This window comes from Nicotiana tabacum, unplaced genomic scaffold (assembly GCF_000715075.1).
Source record: "Nicotiana tabacum cultivar K326 unplaced genomic scaffold, ASM71507v2 Un00182, whole genome shotgun sequence".
In the NCBI taxonomy this organism is placed as follows: Eukaryota; Viridiplantae; Streptophyta; class Magnoliopsida; order Solanales; family Solanaceae; genus Nicotiana; species Nicotiana tabacum.
In genome coordinates this window covers 91844-115245 of record NW_027438420.1, presented here as the reverse complement: position 1 = coordinate 115245, position 23402 = coordinate 91844, and the positions used below count along the sequence as shown (strand labels likewise).

General features: G+C 39.5%; 1 long non-coding RNA gene across 1 annotated transcript; it reads right to left on the bottom strand.

The window, feature by feature from the left end:
• Positions 1-5236: 5236 nt before the first annotated feature.
• LOC142179032 (uncharacterized) lies at positions 5237-23072 on the bottom strand. The gene is made up of 2 exons (XR_012707184.1): positions 22214-23072; positions 5237-6497 (listed from the first exon to the last, which is right to left on the bottom strand). It is a non-coding gene; the product is annotated as an uncharacterized LOC142179032 (long non-coding RNA).
• Positions 23073-23402: the final 330 nt, after the last annotated feature.

The following is a 23402-nucleotide window of genomic DNA, read 5'->3' as shown; positions in this document are numbered from 1 at the left end:
AAGATAGTTTGAACAACATTAATCTACAAGACAAAGGACCCACTATCATTTGCTGCGAAGTGTATCGTATTTTAGGGAAGGTTAGTGTTGGAAAAAATAATATCCCACTTATTCACGGTAAATATAACAATGACACAAGAGAGTAACAACGACACCAAATATTTTTACGGGATAAATTACAATACCCGAGCGGAGCAATATAATACCACTATAATATTACAATTTGGTAGTGTCAAGAGACTGTTACAACTTCAAAAGAAATAACACGCCTTATTTTTAGCACCTCAACTACACTATTATTCTCACTCAATATTTATCTCATATAATATGTGGATTACTCTCTCTAACTCTCTCTGGCTTCTCTCATTTTTGGTGTACTTGAAATGAAATAGAATGACTCTATTTATAAGCAAAGGAGCCGTCCAACTGAGCCAATCAAATTCATTCGTTGCAATTTGCAACAATCTGCAAATTGCCATCTTGTTATCGTCCATTTCAATTTGTTGCATTGCAACATGTTTCCAACTTTTGTTTTGCTTTTTCTTTTATTTATTTTTTCTTATGAATAGGTCCCATAAATCTGTCCCTTAATTTTATTTTTTTCTCTTTATTCCAAGACATGATCTCAATCTTTCAAAATCTTCAAACTTGAGAGGTTTTGTGAAGATATCTGCAATTTGATCATGAGACTTCACATACTTGAGCTCGACTTCCTTCTTAGCAATGTATTCTTTGATGAAGTGATACCTTGTGTCTATATGCTTGCTTCGATCATGATACACCGGATTCTTCGCGAGTGCTTGTGCAGATTTGTTGTCACTACAAATCTCTATAGCTTCACTTTGTGGAAAATTGAGTTCCTTCAATAATCTTCTTAGTCAAATAGCATGACAGGTACATGATGTTGTTGTTACGTATTCGGCTTCACAAGTCGAGAGAGTAACAATGGATTGTTTCTTTGCACTCCAAGAAATAACAAAATCACCCAAGAAAAATACAAAACCAGTTGTACTTTTTCTATCATCAATATCTACCGCATAATCACTATCACAAAATCTCATAAGGTTGAAGTCATTAGAAGAAGAATAAAATAACCCAAATTCAATCATACCTTTTAGGTAACGAAGAATTCTTCTAGTGACTATCAAATGAGTGGAGGTAGGAGCTTCCATGAAAAGGCTTACTATTCCAACTGTAAAGAGTATATCTGGCCTTGTACAAGTCAATTACCTCAAACTTCCCACAAGACTTTTGAAAAATGTGGAATCCACTTTAAAACTCGGACAATGTTGTCCCACTCTCCATCGGCGTGTTCACGGGGTTGCAATCGAGCATGTTGAACTTTTTCAATATCTCTTTTGTAAAGTTTTCTTGAGAGATAAAAATTCTATCCTCCATCTGCTTCACTTCTAGGCCCAGGTAGTATGACATGAGCCCTATATCTGTCATCTCGAACTCACCGGACATATCCTTCTTAAAAGCTTCAAACAAAATTGGGTTATTACCCGTGAAAATAAGATCATCAACATAAAGACAAACAAGAAAGATATCTCCATTAGTATGAAATTTACGGTAAAGAGCATATTCATGGAGACAATGAGTAAACCTATTGTCTTGAAAATACTTGTCGATTCAACTATTCCATGCTCGTGTGGCTAGCTTTAATCCATATAAATCTTTCTTTAACCGTAATACGTTATATTCATGGTTTTTGACCACGAAGCCCAATGGTTGTTCAATATAGACTTCTTCTTCAAGATAGCCATTCAAGAAGGCTGACTTGACATCTAGTTGATGGATCTTTTACATCATTTGCGCCGCCAAAGATATCAACAAACGAATCGTCTCCATGCGGGCAACATGTGCATAGACTTCTTCATAGTCAATGCCTTGACTTTGCTTGTAGCCTTTAGCCACATGTCGTGCCTTGTATCTCTCTACATCTCCATCAGTATTCTTCTTTATCTTGTATACCCATTCCACTCCAATTGCTCGATGACCCCTGGGAAGAGTTGTTAACTCCCAAGTATTGTTCTTCTCTATTGACTCAATCTCCTCCTCCATGGCTTGGCTCCACTTTTTGTTTGTAACAACTTTATCAACGTTCATTGGTTCACTGTCAGCAAAGAGACAATATAAAAAACCAAAATTAGTAACTTCTTCTGTGTCCTCATAGAGCTCTTGAATACTCCTTGTCCTTTGCGGCTGTTCATTTGAAATTTTTGAGAAGAGGGAGATGAAACATTAGTTGGAGAAGGAGGTGGAGTTGTATCCTGCACAGGTTCCACGGTCTCTGTTCTACTTCATCACTAATGTATGGAAGAAAATCATATGAAGTTTCTTTCTGAGCTCCCCAATCCCATGCTAATTTTTCATCAAATTCAACATCGTGACTTACCACCACCTTACCACTGCTTGGGTTCTATAACTTGTAGCCTTTTGAACTCATATCATAGCCAACAAACACATGCTTGACACTTCGATCATCAAGCTTCGCTTTCCCTTGATGTGGCACATGAGCATAGGCTATGCTCCCAAAGATTCTCAAGTGCTTGACACATGGCTTTCTTTCGCTCCATGCTTCTTGAGGGGTTTGATCTCTAACATTCCTTGTTAGAGACCTGTTGTTCAAACAAACTGCATAAGAAACAGCTTCAGCCCAAAATTCCTTGGGCATACTTTTAGCTTTCAACATACATCTAGCCATATTAAGAATTGTTCGATTCTTTCTTTCTACAACTCCATTTTGTTGGGATGAATAAGGTGCCGTTAGAGGGATGAATTCCATGAGATTGACAGAAGTAATTAAATTCTTTTGAAGTGAATTCGCCTCCTCTATCGAACCTTAAAGCTTTAATTTTATAGCCACTTTCTTTCTCCACAAGTACTTTGAAAATTTTAAAAGCAGCAAAAGCTTCAGATTTTTGGTTCAAGAAATAAACCCAAGTCTTTCTACTAAAGTCATCAACGAAGAGCAGAAAATATTTACTTTTACGAAAGGAAGGTGGATTGATTGGTCCACACATATCAGTGTGAACAAGATGAAGCGGTAGGTTGATCTTTACATGGCCTCCTTTGGAAAACTCCTCCTTGCATGTTTTCCAAGAAGTCAAGCTTCACACAATTGATTGGGATGGCTGATTGATGGTATCCCATGCACCATGTTCTTTTTTTGAGCGCTTCAAAATTCTAGTGCCCAAATCTCATGTGCTAACACCATGATTCATCTTACACACTAGCCTTCAAACACTTTGCATCAATTGTTTTAAGATTCAGAGAAAATAATCTATTCTTTGCCATATGTACTTTAGCAATTAGAATTTCACTTAAATCCTTAGCCAAAGATGCATATTTTTCATGTGGATGTCATATTCCTTTTCAAGAAGTTGGCCCAAACTCAAAATATTACTTTTTAATTTAGGGACATAATAAACATCTTGAATTATCTTGTAAATACTATATTTACAGGAGATGAGAATCGTACCTATCCTTTCGGTTTGAATCTTTGAGGTATCTCCAAAAGACACATTACCTCTTACTGTTTTATTGATCTCCACAATTATTATTTTTTTGCATCCACACATGTGATTGCTTGCTCCATTGTCCAAATACCATGAGCTACAATAATCCCTATCTTCTACCTTGAGTGCCAGCAATAGTGTTGACTCATCTCTACTTTCTTGTCATCAACAATGTTAGCTTTTTCTTCAATATTTCTACGACATTCCCAAGAGTAATGGCCAAATTTATGCCAATTATAACACTCAATTTTTGATTTGTCATACCTTTGTCCATTATTTTCTTGGTAGTAGTCACGTCTTCTTCCTCCTCTTTGTTCACGACCACGACCTCTGAATGTTTGGCGGATTTTAATTTCATTGTTGAAGTTGTTACCGTTACTTCTTTCTTGTCCATGACCGCCACGGCCTCGTCCCCATCCATTCCCTTGATAGCTCTTTTCACCTCCATAATCCTTGAAGGATGCCTGAGTTTTAAGAAGCTGCTTTAATGGCACTTCTTGTCTCCTCTTGATCTGTTCTTCATGGGTCTGTAAATAACCCTCCAATTGCTCCACCATCATTGAGTCTAAATCTTTAGACTCTTCAAAGCACATACCACAAAATTAAATTTAGGTGTTAAAGTACGAAGGATCTTTTCTACCATACGAACATCTTCTATGTCCTCCCCGTATCATCTCAATTGATTACAACAGCCTTCACTTTTGAACAATAATCCGAAATGCATTCGGATTCTTTCATTTTTAAAACTTCAAAATTAGCCCTTAGAGTTTGAAGTTTTACCTTCCTCACCTTGTCATCTCCTTGAAGAGAATTTTGTAAAATTTTCCAAGCTTCCTTTGGGGTGGTAGCATCTGTCACTTCCTCAAATAGGGCATCATCCAAATATTGGTAGATGAGCGTGAGGGCTTGTTGATCCTTTTTTGTTGTATTTTCCAATACATCTTTTTCATTTTGAGGCAAAACTTCCTCATTATCAGGTTTTGCATAACCTATGTCAATGATTTCCTACACATTCTGGGAGCCAAGAATGTCTTTCATGCGTAGACACTATTTCTCATAATTATATTTTGTGAGACGGGGATTACTGAAAAGATAGCAGCCCATTATTCGTTATGGTTCTAATACCACATTGTTGGAAAAACTAATATCCCACCCATGAATAATATTCACGGTAAATATAACAATGACACAAGAGAGTAATAATGACACCAAATATTTTAACATGATAAATTACAATACCCGAGCGGAGTAATATAATACCACTATAATATTACAACTTGGTAGTGTCAAGAGATTACCACAACTTCAAAAGAAATAATACTCTTTATTTTAAACACCTCAATTACAATATTACTCACACTCAATATTTATCTCACAGACTACAATCTATGGATTTTCTCTCTGGCTTCTCTCGTTTTCTCTGGCTTCTCTCATTTTTGGTGTACTTAAAATGAAACCGAATGACTATCTATAAGCAAAGGATCCGTTCAACTTAGCCAATCAAATTCATTCGTTGCAATTTGCAGATTTGCAAATTGCCATCTTGTTATCGTCCATTTCAACTTGTTGCCTTGTAACTAGTTGCCAACTTTTGTTTTGCTTTTTTTTTTATTATTTTTTTTTTATTTGAATAGTTCCCACAATTAGGTGGCTGATTGCCTGGCTAAACTTGCTTGTAATTCTAACACACAACTGGTAAAATAAAAGTAACTGAATGAGGGACAAAATGGTTCTTATTTATGAGGGATCCTTCCCTAATTGATATACCAAGGAGGTTCATAATGCCACTAGAATGTTTGCGTTGTTTATACCTAAAGGAGGCCAAGTGTAGTTTGTCCATCCTCATAGGACCTCTAGCATTCTCTGGTAATTCGTCTTCCCTAAGGTATAATTTTTCACCATCCATTGTAGCTGCTTCCTTTGCTATTACATCAGCGATTACGTTGGCTTTCCTATAGCAATACTTGATTTCAATTTGCCTCTCTTGAATTTTCTTTTGAGCTTCCTCTATTGCCTTTCTCAATCTCCATGGGGCACTATGAGGGACAAGAATGGCAACTTAATCATTGCCTCTTCAGTGCCCATACAGAGTAACAACAACATGACAGAAGCTCTTGCTGATGAGTTTGGAGTTAAATGGTGAAGTCAACATGGGTATACTAATTTTGTTCTTGAATTCGACTCCCTGATTATTGCAAATATGCTGACCAACAATATGATGATCAAACAGATTGCAGGCAACATCATCAGCATCATAAATGAGGCAAAAGTCGGAGTGTATCACTGTTTCAGGGAAGGTAATTAGGTGGCTGATTGCCTGGCTAAACTTGCTTCTACTTCTAATCAGACTTACATTTTAGAGTTTCCAACATCTCCCTAGAAATGTTAAAAGTGTCTTCTTACTTGATAAGTGGCAGTTACCCACCATAAGGTCAAAGTATGACAAATGTAAAATTAAATGTATATTCGTGTTATTTGGAAGGACCTGAGCTTTTATTTTTTTCCTATCAAGTCTTACCTTCCATTTTTTTCATTGAATCCAACCAACCACGTTTATAGCTCTTGTGTTGGTGGGGTTTTGACTTGGACCCCTACCCTATTTGTTATAACATTATCGTAATACAGGAGGGGCACATGTAAGCAAAACCTCCACAAAAGTCAAGTGTAGCTTGTCCATCCTCATAAGACATCTAGCATTCCCTGGTAATTCGTCTTCCCTGAGGTATAATTTTTCACCATCCATTATAGTTGCCTCCTTGGCTAATGCATCAGCGATTGCATTGGCTTCTTTATAGTGATGCTTGATTTCAATTTGCCTCTCTTGAATTTTCTTTTGACCTTCCTTAACTGCCTTCTCAATCTTCATGGAGATATGACATGTCCTTTTAGCATGTTGACCACCACCAGGGAGTCCATATCTAATACAAGATGTGTGTGTTGTTGATCATAACATCAGTTAATTCCATAACTAGCAGCCTGCAGTTAACAAAGATTGTTAGGTGTGAGTTGAATAATTTTGGCGAATACCATAATCATGTTTCCATTTCCCTTCCTAACGTTCCCCCATATTCCTTCCAGTATCAATCGTCGTATGAAGTTACCATATGTATTAAGTTTCCATGTATCTCCCTGAGGTTTATCTCAGTACACCAAGCTGCCAGTGATCCTAGTCTTATATCTTTCCACAACTAGACAGATAGTTTCCCATCTTCAGTTGGCTTCCATCTTGCCTAACCTTTTAGCTATGGTAACTTGCACACTAAAAAGAACTTGATTAGCAATTCTATACATAGTAGTGTTCTTTAGGCTGGATTTTCTGTTAAATCTTGCTTTCCAAAGCTCCAATAGAATGTAATAGGGTGTTATATGAAGGACGAGTTTATGAACTTGGTTTCTAGGTTGAGTATTCCACCAAAAATTTAAAATTTCCTGCACTAAAATCCCATTATGCAATATTCCCAATGGTCTAGCCATATGTGTCCACAACTTTGTAGCCAACTCACTGGTAGCGAACACATGGTCCACAGTTTCAGGTTTAGGTACTCTGCAGCATGAACATATGGAAGTTGATTGAAAGCCAAACCTCAATATAGTGTAATCCATTGGTAGTTTTTTTTTTGAAAAGTTTCCACATGAAGAAGGAGACATTGAATGGTATTCCTTTTGCAAAGATTTGCTTTGCTAGATGATCCTTATCTTTCTTTTGCCTGAGGCATTCTATTTACCTTGAAAATGATAACTACAATTATATTAGATTTTGCAGTTCTAAAAGTCTGTAATTTATTTTAATACTAGTTGTAAGGCAATAGATGCTAAGCGTAAGTAAAGAAAATAAGAAATGCAAACCAATGGGGTCACAAGGATGGACCTCGAACTGGTTAAAGCAGGGCCTCAAGGTCTAGACGGGGTTAATAGAAATGAACAATTGATGAAGAATAAATGATGATGAAGGCCTCAAAAATGGCCTTTTGCGATTAATAATGAGCAATAAATGAAGAACAATAAATGAACAATGAAAGAAATAACAATAAGTGAGTAGAACAACTGTTTAAGCAAAGAGTAGAGAATATTGTATTGTATTCAATATGTTGTGTAATAATCCAAATCCTTTACAAGATGACAAGGGTCCCCTTTATATAGGAGGGGTCAATCCCAACATAGTACATGCCAAATAAATGATGAAGAAATGCTACTAATACAGCTGTATAATGGCTCAGTACGGATTTGTACGATTCTTGTAGACCTGGTAAGCTCTAACCACGTGTATTTGGGAATTTTTCTACCTTTCCATGACGATCATCAGTTGTACTGTTCCGAGGTCGACCATAGTGAGCCTCCGATATGTTCCCTCGAGGGATACACCTCGGGGTTGCACCTAACGCTCTGCTTTGGGCTTCTTCGAGGTTAGGCGTGGAGCGGCATAGTAGCCCCAAAGTCGAACTCCCCAATTTTGACCGTATACAGATAGTCCCCTTATTTTTTAGAATGAAAAGATAAGAAATGATTTTGACCTCAACTTTCTCGAACCTCTTGTGATGACATCATGCTCGTGATGTAAGTGTTCGAAGTGACTGAAATATCCCATTAGTTCATCTCCCTAAAATCACTGAATATACCGCATGTTCATTTTCCCAAAAGCGTTTATTGTGCCGCTGATCCATTTCCTCAAAGGCATTGATTGCACCGTTGATATGTTTTTCCAAAGGCATAGATTGCGTCGTCGGTTACATTTCTGTCCCTCTATAAATGGGGGATTGCTTGAACCAAGACTTCACTCCGTCTTTTCTTCAACAACCTTTTATCCCTTTCCCTTTTCTACATCCTCCTCCAAACTATTATTTTTATGGTTCAAACTTGTGACCATAAGGTCATACGCCAACAACTTTGTCAGTTATGCCATGACTCATTTTCAAAGCCTTTCCTCACTGAGTGGGGTTACACCGAGTTGTTGTTGTTGTTGGCCCGAAATAATGAGAGAAGAGCCTCAAATTCTTCCCTTATCAGAAGATATGTGGATCGTAAACTGCTGCTAATCTCTCTTAACTCCCACCTGGTGTGGTGCTTCACTCCTTTTGCTTTTCATGGAGTGAGGCGGAATTATCAACTAACTTTCGCATCCCACACCGGTGCAATGTCTCAAGAAGTGGCTTCACAATAGTAGTACTGACGAAACCCATACTCGCCAGGTTTTTCACCAGGCCACAATTTTCCTTGCTTGTTAAAAGCTTTTGCTTTTTGATAGGCTATAGCCTTTTCCTCATATATTGCTGCTTCAGAGGAGGTTCTCGAAGAAAATGCTCTGAATATCGAAATGGGGTCCCCGAGAAAAAATGGTTCTCGAAGATGTCACTCCCGAGGATATACCTTCAAAAGTAGATTAGGCTTTTTAGCTGTTGTTTTTTGCTTTTTTATTTCTGTGTAAGAACCCCTCGTGGGTCTTTGTAATCGTCTTTTATCAATGTAAGAGTTTCTTTATTTTGTCTTCAACTTGTGCTGAACTCCATTTTGCCTTCGTTTGTGAGAAATCCAAGTGTATGACTTTATCGATCGGTCCGAATATTAGACCCGATCATAATAAACCCTTGGGTTTTTAATTGGTTAATATGACATTCCTTGGAGCTCTATACTATCCTTAGACTAAGAATGATGCGAACTTAGGTCGCCAGGACTTCTGGGTCCGAATTGAGTGAAAGGAAGGTCTCGATTTTTTGGAATAAAGCCTAGCCTTTTTAGGCCTTGCTGATAGTCCTCGAGTGGTAAGTTTCTTGAACTAAAGCAGCTTTTAGATTTTACAACCAGGTGGGCGCTTGCTCGATCATCTAAAAATAAAGATAGATCTTAGGCTTTTACAAATAATCCCTCAGCGAGAGTTTTCTCAAACTCGGGCAGCCCGTAATTGAGCAAACATTTGTTCAAACTTAAGATAAAGATAGCCATGAGGCCTTATAAATAGTCCATGGGTGAAAACCTGCTCGAACTTGGGTAGCCTGTGGGCTAAATAATCGAGTGAGTGTTTGCTCGAACTTGAGATGAAGATAACCCTAAGACTTTATAAATAGTCCCCGAGTTAGAACCTGCTCGAACTTGGGTAGCCCATTGGCTAAATGATCAAGTGAGCGTTCGCTCAAACTCGAGAGATGAAAGTAGCCCTGAGGCTTTACAAATAGTTCCCCAGTGAGAACCTGTTTGAATTTGGGTAGACCGTGGGTTAAATAATGGAGTGAGCGTTCACTCGAACTCGAGAGAAAAAGTAGCCCTGAGGCTTTATAAATAGTCCCGAGAGAGGACTGGCTCAAACTCGGGTAGCCTTTTGGGCTTAATAGTCAGGTGAGCTTTTGCTCGAACTCGAAGTAAAGTCCCCGAGTGAGAACCTACTCGAACTTGGGTAGCCCATGGGCTAAATAATCGAGTGAACATTCGCTTGAATTCGAAACAAAAGTAGCCCTGAGGCTTTATAAATAGTCCTCGAGCGAGGACTGGCTCGAACTCGGGTAGCCTTTTGGCATAAAAGTCAAGCGAGCCTTTGCTTGAACTCGAAGTAAAGATAGCCCTGAGGCATTATGAGTAGTCCCCGAGTGAGAACCTGCTCGAACTTGGGTAGCCCGTGGGCTAAATGATCGAGTGAGCGTTCGCTTGAACTTGAGAGAAAAAGTAGCCCTGAGGCTTTATAAATAGTCCCCGGGCGAGAACTGTCTCGAACTCGGGTAGCCTTTAGGCTTTAATAGCCGAGCGAATTACTACTAGAGCCCAAGTCGTAGATTGTGCTTAATAATTTCCGCCAAGCCGATTCTCGATACTTTGGTTCTAACGCCAATATTATGACGTAAGCGGTTGAAGTTACTTAAGGGTTTCTTTGGTACGATTCTCAAAATCATTAATTACAGGCGGCCAACGGTCGGCCTTTTGGCTTCCTCAGCATGTTCAAACGACCTTTATAAATAGAAAAACCCCACCATTTTGTCGATATCAATCTCTTAGTGCTTCCAAGATTTCATTTGGCCCCTTTCAATTTCTTTGAACTCTCCCTTTTCTTTCCTAACGACATTTTCCATTTTCTCAGATCTTCCGCTTTAGAAATGGCAAAAACCTCTAAAACTGTTCCTCAAAAGGAAAAAGCTTCATCGTCTTCTCGAACTACCAAAGGTAAACCGGTAGTTGCTCCTAGTATCGAGGAGTGTACTCCCGGGCCTTGTGATAAATCTTTAGATTTCCAGGTCGAAAAGCCCTCCTCTGTTCCGGGACGATGCGTACCCATGTCTCGATACATCAGTTTAATAACTGAAAATCGAAAAGGTGAATGCCGGCTGCCATTGGGGGAAGGTGGTGAAAGTTGAGATTCCTTCATGAGGAGAAGACATAACCAAGCACAAGGCCCGTCTCCTTAGTGTATACATATATCTTTTCACCTTAGGCCCAGAATTATCCTCTTTACCATCGATAGATCCAGTGGTCCTCGATTTCTGCAGCTAATATCAGGTGACACTTGGACAAATCTATCCATCATTTTGGCACATCGTTTATATGATTAGGTATCTCTCAAACATGGTTGAAGGGATGTCTTTTGTAAAGCCCCAGATAATTTTGCTAAATAATTTAAGATTTCGTGGAGCCAAGGTAGGCTAATTATTTTATTTTGTGTGCAAGTGAGGATTCATGACATTATGGATATCAGTTGGATATGTTAATAAACGTATAAGTCATATTATAAGTGATTTGGGGTCTAAGGAGAGGCCTAAATCTAAGCCAAGTTGGAAAATTTCATAATGGACTAAAGTTGTGAATGAGTACGCACAAGACTTCACTTTGGACAATAATATCTCCAGTTATATAAGGTTTTGTGTGATTCACAACCAATCAAATTAAAGCTCTTTGAGTCTAGTTTCCGACACATCAAACCGTTCATCATTTGGAGGCGTATACAGAAAGTTACAATAATTTTACTGGGCATGTGTCATATGTGTGCCCAGGTGCGCGGCGGAAGCGCGGCCGCGCATATCGGGAAAGTATTCTGCCTCTAAGCGTGACCATTAGCACGGGCACGCTAGTAGCAGATCTTTAAATACCCCAAAACCGGGTATGGAGAGTCTCTAAGTCATTTCTTTAGCAAGGGCTTGCTCTATCAAGGGGAATCCGTCCCATACTTCCCTCCTATGATCCAAGGTAAGATTTTTGGAGTATTTTGAGTTGATTACTACTCCTAAACACTTATACTAACAAGGATTGATCTTGAAAATCCATAGATTCTCATTCAAATCCCTAAATTGGTCAAGAACACTACAAGTGGGGATTCTCAAGATTTTTACTACAAGAGGTATGTCTATCATATCTAACTACTCTATGGTGATTATTTATGTATGATATATACGTTAGAACTCATGGGATGGTGATTGGAAACCATAAGTGTCTAACCTAGGTTGTGTTGGTGTTGCAGAGATTGCGAAATAGGTTAATTAAGGAGGTTGATGGTTGGGTATGAATGGTTGGTCATACATGTGTTGTTGGAAGTTATAAATTGGTTAGGAATGATGGTGGAATAATTTGTTGGTTAATAGTGATAGTTGGATGAACTAATACTACAGTTATGAGGTGTAAAGATCTATACCTACAAGGTGTTTGATAATATGCCTAAATGACTTAAGTTATGGAATTTGTTACTAATATTGGCCCCATTGAATGTTATATTGTAGATTGAAGTTTCTTAAGTGTATTGGATCATTGTAGTATCATTAAGGGGTAAATTTGAGGTATGTATGGCTAAAACCCCCTCTTCTTAGAAATTGAGCTCTTTTGGTGTCCATGAAAATGTTGTTAAGATCGAACTTTGATTGCTGTATTGATTGTTACTTCATGTGAATTAGTGTTGCAAAATATATACGTGTAAGGTGTGTCTCAATATGTTCGATATGCTATCCTTGGTAATTTAAGGATGTTAGAAGAATGTGAACCATGTGTTGAAATGCTTCGACTTCAAATCAAGTTTAAACTTAGATCGTTATGCCAAATTGTGTGAGAAAACTCATTATGGTTGATCCTCCTAATTGTTCTTATGTGTACTAAATGTATTTAATTAATTGTGTCCAGTTGTTGGTAGTGTATAAAGATGTTTGAAATAAATCAAATGAATTGGGGAAATAACATGTGGCCAACGTGCCAAGAACTTGAGTTATAATTGTGCCTGGTAGTGCCTATGCCATGAGAAAATATGAAACAGATTATGAAATGAGCCTTGACTCTGATTTCCATAAATGACTTCAATGATAAAGTGCCCTAAAGGCTTTATACACAATTTATGCTCATAAACGGCTATTCGAGATAATGTTTTGCCTTATAAGTACATTCAATATGATCCAAGTTGTTACATACTTCGATGTTGAAATTATATATTATCATGATTGGAAAAGAATAATTCAAGAATAATTAGTGTAATTGCTTATTTATGCGTTTGATGTGTGTTTCTGTTGTGGTTTGGTGTGTCCCCTCCCTTTTGGAAGAATCTGTTGTGTTTAAAGTTCCATTGCTAATAAACTTGAGGTGTGTGATTGTCCGAAATATTGTATATGCCCATGATTCATGATTCCTCTCATGTGTACTTGACATCTTCGGTTGAATGGCTTGATGTTGTAATTGATATTGATGTGAGATTTGGAGGAAAAGAGTTTGAACTATGAAATGTGGCCTAGTACCAAGTATGATGTGATAATTGTGGCCCCAAGTGCCTATGATCTGATATATGTGAAATGAGATGAATGATGGAAAAGGAGTAATGTCTTGGTAAGACGGCCTAGCCGATCGGGCCGTGATTGGATGCCATGCTACACACATGGTGGTATTGTGCTGATATTGAAATCGGAAAGTGAGAATGAAATTGTGATTAAGGTAACGTCTTGGTAAGACAGCTTAGCCGATTGGGCCGTGATCGGACGTCATGATATATACATATGGTGGTAATGTATTGATGTTCGAAACTAGAAAGTGTGAATGAAATAATGGTAACGTCTCTGGGAGATGGCTTAGCCGATCGGGCCGTGATCGGACTCCGCTCAAAGAAGCGGTGGCAAAGTGAATAATGATGCAACAGTGTGGGATGCTCCAACCTAAAATTTCAGAAACTATGTGAAAATCATGTGAACCTCTTTATATTGTTGACATGGTGCTTATTTGAAACTTTGTTGTCTTTATGATTTTCTCTTTATTCTTGTATGAAAGTTCTTTCTAACTAGATGGTGTTTAGTTATACATACTAGTGCTATTCGATGGCACTAATGTCCCTTTTGCCTAGGGCGCTATGTCTTTAAATGGATGTAGGTGTTTCTATAGTAGACAGTGTTGGTCGCAGCTAGTGCCGCATCATCCTTTCAGCTGACTTGGTGAGCCTCACTTCATTTCGGGATCCTGTACCATTATTTATCATGTACTTTGTATTTTGAGATATAGTCAGAGCCTTGTTGCTGGCATTTCCATATTACTCATCGGTTGTATTTAGAGGCTCCGTAGATAGGTAGTGGGTAGTGTTTGGTATCGGGAATTAAATTGGAAATATTGGTATTTGGCAAATATGTCTTCCTTCATATCTATAAAAATTATTATATTTTGGATACTATGGTTGAAACTGCTAATGGAACCAAAGTGAAAGTTGTTAATGAAATATTTTCAGAGTTTGAATAATGGAGTATATCTCCTCTTTATTCAAGGATGACTTTGGGTAGAATGAAATCTAATAGGCTTGCTCAGTCGAGTTTAATGGGTTGAGCGCCGATCGTGCTCCTCGGTTTTGGGGCGTGACATCTTTTACCTTCGACTATCTAATTAGACTCTATAGCCACCGACCCTATCGAGGTGGCCTAATTAAGCTGAAATGTCGATCCTCGAAGGCCTTCTTTGCTAGAATCGATTAAGACAAGCACCAAGGGTGGGTGAGCCGCATTGTCCGAGTCAGGACCTCAGACCTGATCCCTGCTGAGAGAATGCCATTCCCCAAGAAATGAAATATGAATCGTAAGTAAACATGTTCCACTGATCAGATACCTTTTCTTGACTTTGAATTAACTTTCTTCGATGATACAGCTGTTGAGTGGTACCCCGGTGCTATCAACAATCTTTCAGGCTGGGTCTGGTGACTTGATTCGATCTATCCATATGCTAAGCGCATGTGGCGCGATCTAGCTAAGACCCGTTGGGAGGCCAAATATCATGGTGACTTTTTATCTCTGTTCATATTCAAGCTCTTTAGAGATGATATTTCTCACTAGTTCTCTCATCCTTTGTGCCTATGGAGGCCGTTTTGATGAGGGAACCCTCGTCGAGGAAGTAGATACCCCGAAGCCTGCTAAGGAAAAGAATAGAAAGAAGAAATCATCGTCCAGGTCCCCGAAGCCAAAAAAGGCTAAAGTTCAAAGGCCTGAGACTGATTCATTGGCCTCAACTCGGGAGGCGGCCGAAGGTCTTTGTGCCGAGGGCGAAGAGAGTGATGACTGCTCGCTTGTACTTGGGGGGAGAAGAAGTGATGCTACCTCGAAATCTACTAAGCTAAAGGTGACTGAGCCGGAGGTTCCTAGAACTGAGGCCATCGAGGTGGACCCGATCTGAGGGAATTGTTAAAGGGGGCTTAGACGAAGTCCCCGAACCGACCATTGACCAAAACACAGCGGTTGCGAGGGGCACTTAGTTGATAAACCCGAAGAAACTATTAACAAAGCCCCTCGTTGGAGGGAGAGGTCCTCCGTCGACCCCGTCGAGGTGATCAACGTAGATGAGCCTCTGTTGGGCCCAACATTCTCTCCTGGACAAATATGGGATGCCCAAGTTATGAAAACTCCCGTTGTGGAGGCATCCCCCAGGGAGAATAGTATGTTTGAAGGATATTTGGCTGGGGTTGAGGAAGGCACTGATATCGACGCCTCATTGATCTTTGAAGAGGCCGAGAAGCTTCGACAACAGGTAATGTTGATTTGACCGTTGTATTTTGAGTTTCGATTTTGCTTTTCCGACTCTCTACTTCTATGTTTTCAGGTCTTAAAAACTCTCCAACCAAGCCTTTTCCAAGTCACAAGTAGAGTTGGCTCGTTGTGAGGACGAATTTAGGAAGCTCATCTCTAAATTGGGCGAACTTAAGGCCCTTCATGCCCAAAAAGAGGGGGAGCTAGGTGACCTTCGAGATCAATTGGAGAGGATATCTCAAGAGCGGGCCGATCTCGATGAGAAGGAAATACGACGTTTATTTTTGTGCTTTAGTCAATTGAATGTTTGATACCTTAATTTGACTTTTTCAGCTCAAGCCAAAAGACGATTTAATGCGATAGGAGCTTAGAGTCAGAGATACCGAAATCCTTAGGCTGAAGCAGCGCAAGGATGAGGTGTCTTCCGATAAAGAAACTCTTCGAGAGAAGCTGACCTCGGTTGAGTGCCAACTTCAAGGGGCGAGGGGAGAAAGCCTCAAGTACAAAGATATCCATTATGAAATAGTTGCTGAGCTATCTGCAGCTAAGTCCGAGGCTGCTGAGCTCATGTCCTCAAACAGAAAAGATGTTGATGCTGCAAATGCTCGAGCCAGGAAGATATCCGAAGAGGCTGAGCTTAAACTGTCTGAAGCCTTGGAAAATGGCTGATTAAGATCTAAGAGACAGTATCTCGAGAATGTATATGCAGGGGGCATCGATTTGTCTACTGAGATGAAGAGAGTGAAGGCCCTATAAGAAGAATTGGCAACTCTGATTTCTTCCGACGATGGTTCAGCTAGTGATTCGACTAGCGGCTCGGAGGATGATGAAGACGATGGTGAAGTCCCCGAAGGGGAAGATGCCATCGATGTTCCAAGGGTCAAGGGCCAGGCCGTTGAAGGCACAACTTCCGAGGTAGCTCTGTCCAGTTAAGCAACCCTGGTGGTAGATTAGGTTTTCATTTGTTCCTTTTCTATGTAAGGGCTCCAGGCGTGAGCCTTGTAAATATGTCTTTGTGAAACCTTATCATATATATATATATATATGGATTTTTGCTTCTTGTCATTTCTTGTTTTCCCATTGCCTTTTTGGAACGAATTTCAATGCTTGTCGATAACCAGTTCGGTGTGTCGGACTTATGATATAAACTGTAGACATGTGATTTTTGACCCTCCCCAAGATTTTTTATATTTTCGCATGTAAATATTTAATTTAGGCCTAATATAGCTATTTTAATTAATTTGACTCTTTTACTTTATTTCATTACAAGAAAATGAAAATTACAAAAAAAATAGTTTCATTAATATTTTTGTAATCATTTTTAATCTTGAAAAATACCAAAAAAATAGTTTATTTTAACAGTTAGTCTTATTTTAACATCTATTTTACTTAAGTAGGACTAATTAATAAATGAGGCCGTATTTTAGTCTCGTTCACGGAGAAAGAATAAAATTTGAGCTCGAGCAACTCATTTTAGGCCTAATTTTAAACCTAGCCCATAATTACTAAGCCCATAATTTCTAGGCCCACACCCCTAACTTAATCCCTACCCCTATGTAATAGTACATAATGGCTAAATAGGGGGAGGGACCTAAAAAATTGGAATCGGTCGCTTTCTGAAGCTTCTTCTCCAACCAAAAGGCCCCAGACCTAAAAGACCTAAGACAATGGAGAAGCAGCCGTTGCCGTGAGCTTCATCTTCTTAATCCTTCATCTTCTGCCATAAACACACGCAGAACACGCCCCCCACACGTCGTCTTCCTCAACCAGACAACAAGCACCCCTCCAGCGTAACTTTTGGATCTTCTTCATGGAGGGCACCATAAAACCCCAGAATTTAGCTCCATCTCCATAGCTCACGCCGGAACCAACCTTTTTCCTCCACCAGACCTCGCCGAGAACCAGCAGCTTCTCCCCAAAAATGGAGGAACCTCCATCGTCGTTCTTCTCTGCACCAAGAAACAAGAGTCGATCTCTCGATATCCTTGCTCTTTGACAAACACGGGAAGAAGAAGTAACAACTGCCTTCCCTCAAAGGCTCTCTCTCTCTCTCATTTTCCGTCTCACCTGATTGTCGACGAGCTTAACCAGAAACCGGCGATGCATGAATATATGGGTGTTTCCTTTGTGTGCTAAAAAATGCAGATTAGTTTGAGGTGCCAAGACTAAGCGAGATGGGTCTTATAAGTATTATCCGTATGTTAAAAATATGACATTAGAGAATATGTTTGGCTGGACTCGCTTGAGGTTCGATTTTTCATACACAAATGCCAAGAATTAGCAATTGTCACTTAGCGAAAATTGACAGAACAATTGAAAGAATTTTGCCAAATTGACAGAACTTGTCATAAACTCTAAAGTGTCAAGTGCTGTTAATTGTTACCGATACTGGGTTTGCTTATTGAATTATTTTGTTACAAGTGATTTCACTCCATCTGTTAATTTTGTGATTTTTTTTTACTGAAAGTAGTTTTGACTTGTGAAACTTGAAAGTTTTAATTGCACAGAAGTATGTAAGCTTACTGCCATTAGTTAATGTCATAACAAAAGTTTCATTTTAAAAAATAAAGATGAGAAGTTAATAAATCTATATGTATGCAAGTTGAGTCGTGCCATGTCAAATAAAATCCCTAAACTCATGGCCCTTATTTAATTAATTTTAATCCTTTAGAAATCGAGGTGTGTCATTTAGTTGAATTTCCATGGCCCTCACAAACTTGAAAGTGCGGAGTTGCTTTAGGCGCATTATTTTAATAAAATTACCTTCCTAGACTCGGGTGTACATTTCATGTGACCCAAATCCAAATCATAACAACGTTGAATAAAATGTGTCTCGGATTGCAGGTGCATTTCATGTGGTGTGGTCCAAAGACTCATTTTAGATGACGTTGAAATCTTTCTTAAAATAATTAAAAGTGGTTTAAAGTTAAAATTGAACCATAGGATAAAACATGTATCAAAATCAGATAATAGACCAATTATAACAGTTGAACGACCGTGGTAGAACCACGGAACTCGGGAATGCCTAACACCTTCTCCCGGGTTAACAGAATTCCTTACCCGAATTTCTGTGTTCGTGGACTGTAATACAGAGTCAATCTTTTCCTCGATTCGGGATTTCAACCGGTGACTTGGGACACCATAAATTATCCCAAGTGGTGACTCTGAATTTTAAAAATAAATTATCCCGTTTCGATTGTCACTTAAATTGAAAAAAACTCCCTTATTTACTCCCTTCTGGGGTGTCGGTAAAAAAAGAGGTGTGACATAAACCCCTCGGGTTTTTATGCTCGATGAGTGATTGATAATAGTTGACCGTTCGGTGTTCGAGCCTCGAGTCAAATTTTGACTCGGGTTTATTGACCCTTTGGTTTTCAACATATCGACCCTTAGGCTTTTTTAGACTGGCTCTTAGGCTCTTATGCATTGGCCCTTAGGCTCTTTTAGGCTGGCCCTTAGGCTCTTACGTGTTGTCCTTTATGCTCTTTTTAGATTGGGTCGATGCGACATCTAATTTGGCTATAGTTTTTCCTCATTTTGGCTAAAGATTTTTGAAGTTTTGATTATGCCTTGGCATGTTTTATGTTCGTCTGACTCTTCAATGGCTCAAACGAGAACCTCGATTATGAGTCGATATGTGACGATACTTGAGTACCTTGGGAGGCTCGCTCAAAGGTTGAGTTTTTGAAACCTTTTCATTGAAGGCTGATTGTTTTCGAAGCCTTTTTATTGTTCGAAGCTGATATTATCGAAGCTCCTGCTTATGCTGAGGGTAGCCTGATTAACTGGTTCTTTTCGAAGTACTTTCGAAGTATTTGGAGGCTTTTAGTTTTATAACGGCAGACGAACGTCTCTGAATCGCATTAATTTGGCCGTAGCCTTTAAGTTCGACCGTAGTCTTTTTGTTTGGCCGTAGCCTTTAATCCCCATGTGTAGTGACCTTGGCGTCCATATCGAGGGTATGCCTTTTTTGGGGGTCTTGCAAGTTCAAATATATAGCCTTGGCCTTCAATTGGGGTTATGCCTTTATAACGTCTTATAAATTTGAGTACACCTCGTTGAGGTCTTATAACTCCGTATTTCCTCATTTAGGTCTTATAAATTTGAGTATGCCTCATTGAGGTCTTATAGGTTTGACCATGCCTTGTTGAGGTCTTACATAATGATGCGGCGCCACTGAAGTCTTATGAGCTCAAAATTGCCTTATTGAGGTTTTACAAATTCGACTTTTTGATGGCTTCGACAAGCTGACTGTCGATGATAGTCCCCGAGTGTTCAAGGGTTTTTGGCACTTGAGACGGTTAACATGAAAGTATTGAATTTCTTCGAGTGTTTTGGTAAGCAAAAAAGGCTTCCTCAATTATTTTATGTACTTGTACATGTTGTTTTTGCCTTTTGGAGGCCCAATTATTCTATATGGACACAATTCATTCGACCGTATGGCCCAATACATCATTCTTCTATCGAGGTCCTCCTAGGCATAGTTTCAGTTTTTTAAAGAGGTGACCTCCTAGGGTGATGCCCCTCAGTATTTGAGGTTGATCAAAGAGAAGCCTTGAATACTTGATGAGGTCTCCTTAAGGTTGAATATGTATATTTCCTGGTTAAAACCTCGCTGGTAAAACCCGTTCGGGATAAAATCTGGTCTAAGGGAAAAAAAGCACGCATGCTTTAAAACCTAGAGTCTTCGAGCTGGAAGGCATTTCAATTCCTCTCAATCAAACACCTGCAATAAGTTAATACAAAACACAAATAAAAAAGGAGAGGGTTGTACCTTAATGATGGCGTTCGAGCTTTGATAAATTCCAATTGCTTGTTTTAGGGATGCAGCACTGTCCTCTACTCACTTGTTTGGATGTAGTCGAGAATGAAAGTTGTGGTTGCTAGCTGATTTTTACTTGCTTTTTGGCCTCTTTGATGTGGAGGGTGTTGATGTCGGTGCCATATCGTGCACCGCAAACATCTCTCTTGTTGCGTGTTGTTCCCTGTATACCACTTTTATTCCATCATTGATTGGAAATTTCATCGTTTGATGGAGGGTCGAGGGTACTGCCCTCATACTGTGTATCCACAGCCTTCCAAGTAAGGTATTGTATCTCATGTCACCTTCGATGACATGAAACTTTGTATCTTGGATTGTACCGGCTACATTGACCGGTAGGATGATTTTGCCTTTTGTTGTCTCACTCGCTATGTGGAATCTATTGAGGACTCGAGAGGCGGCTATGATAAGGTCAAGCAGTCCGAGCTACTCCACCACCCTTGACCTAATTATGTTGGCTGAGCTACCTGGATCTACGAGCACACATTTAGTCTAAATTTTATTTAAAAAAAAGAAATTACTGTCACACCTCCTTTTTCCGCACCCGGGGGGCGCAGGGGAGTTTTTTCCAATTAAAGGACAATCGAAACGGGATTCGTTTAATTATTTCAGAGTCGCCACTTGGGAGATTTAGGGTGTCCCAAATCACCAATTTTAATCACGAATCGAGGAAAATAATGACTCTATATTACAGTCTGCGTACCAGAAATCTAGATAAGGAATTCTGTTAACCCGGGAGAAGGTGTTAGGCATTCCCGAGTTCCGTGGTTCTAGCACGGTCGCTCAACTGTTATATTTGGCTTGATTATCTGATTTTATACATGTTAAACCTATGTGCAAGTTTTAAACTCTTGACCGCTATTATTATTATTTTTACGAGAATTGCAACGTCGTGAAAATATAGCTCGAACCACGTTACATCAATGCACCCGTGGTTATTGATATATCTCGACTCGGTTGAGATTTGGATTTGGGTCACATAAATGTGCACCCGAATTAAGAAAAATAGATTATTTAAGACGCGCCTAAAGCAACTAACGTATGGTTGTTTTGGGGAAGGCCGTAAAATTTGCTAAACGGCATGTCCCGAATTCTAAGTATTTTTAATATATATGCATTTAGAGGGCCCCGCAGCTTCTACATTTTTGTTTGTCGAGGCTCGTCTCATTTATTATTAAAAGGAATTTACAACGTCATGGAAATGCATCTCGGGCCACGCCACAATCAATGCGCCCGTAACTAAAGACATATTTCGACTCCGTTGAGATTTGGATTTGGGTCACATAAATGTGCACCCGAGTTTAGGGAGATAACATTATTAAAGGCGCGCCTAAAGCAACTAGCGCATTATTATTTTTTTGGGTAGGGCCGTGAAATTTGCTAAACGGCCCGTCCCGGAATCTAAGTATTTAATACATATATTTTGTGAGGGCCCCGCAATTTGTACATTTTTTATTTTTGGCGAAGCTTGTCCCGTTTTTTTATTTTATTTTTTATTATTATTTTTTTTTATTTATTTTTATTATTATTATTTTTTTTATATATTTTTAAAGGGATGCCATTTTTACGCCTTTAACAATGCTAAACCTTACGGCTTCTTTACAACTACAATCTCATAACTTGTCAAATCATAAAAGAAGTTAAGCGAATGAGTGTTTCGGGCGTAGCAACAACAGGTACTAATACTAATTTTGTCCAAATAAACTAAGACAACAATAACATAACACATTGAACGTAAATAATAACAATACTAATCTTGGGACTACTAATACAACTAAATCAAATGACGTCAAGTAATCAATAATAACATAACACAAAATGAACCAAAATGCAGACAATGAAACATAGGCAGAAAATTTCCATACCAATTTTTATATTGCGTCTCAAACATTCAACGTAAAGTTTATTTATCTAATACATCGAGGTTTACTAACCTTTGCACCTCGACAAACTCAGAGCGACAAACACGATTCCGACGGAACTCAAACCGGACCTTTCTGAACCAAGAACAACGACGAAACCTCGGAACAAACTCGACGCACCGGACCTCGACTCAACCTTTGGACCTTGGACTGGAACTCGACCTCAACACAAGGTCGAGCAGCTCACCTCTATGAACTCCGGCTCAGCTAGTGGCGTGAAGCTGACGGACTGTTTAGTCGACGATTGTGGGGGTCGACGGGCAGTGTTCAATGGCTGGATTATGGTGGTTTGGACAATAGGGTGATGGTGTTGCGACGTGAGGGAGTAGAAGAACGTAACGACAGCGATGCCACTGCTGGTTTTTTTCTGGTGGTTGACGGGGAGGGCTACTAGGGTTTTGCTAAGTTTTTTTTTTTTTTGTGTGAGGAAGAAGGCGACGGGGAGCTGGTTGCGACGAGGGGGAGCAGGTTGCGACGGGCCTGTTTGGTGGTCTGTTTGGTGCTGGTGTTTGGTTGGTGGTGTTCGTTGGTTGTTTGGTCGTGACTGGTGTGGTCGCAACGGGGGTGATGGAGCTGGGCGTCGTTGACGGAGGTTTTGGGCAGTAGGGGTGTTGGTCCAGTGGTTTTCCGGCGTTGATGGAGGTTTTGGGCGTGGAGGTGACGGGTTCTGCTGGGGGGAAGTAGGGTTTTCTTTGGTTTTTTAAAGAAGATGGAGGAACAGTCGTTCTTTTTTTTTCTTTTTCGAACGTTTTCTCCCTTTCTTCTTTTAAGAAGAAAGAGGAACAGTAGTATGTTCCAAAGTCTCCAGGTCCTCTCTTTCGTCCATTTTTCTTTTTGATATACAGTACCCCCTTTTCCAAAATTTCAAAATCCCCCCTTTCGTTGGTCCCCCTTTGTCCGTGTTTTGTAATGCTTTGCCAAGAAAAATGAGCCCCACGCGTGGTGGGGTTCAAGGTTTATGTCCCCCACGCGTGGTGGGGTTCCCCATGTGTCCTGGACACGGTTTATTATGGGCTAGGTCCGAAATTAGGCCTAAAACAGGGTAGTTTGAACCCGAATATTATTCTTTTGCCCGGACCCGAGAAATAGGAACACGTTGCTTAACTAGTCCTATGTAAGTAAAATAACTACCAAAAATAAGACTAGTATTTAAACAAAACTATATCTTTTTTTAAAATATTTTCAAGATTTAAAATAGCTA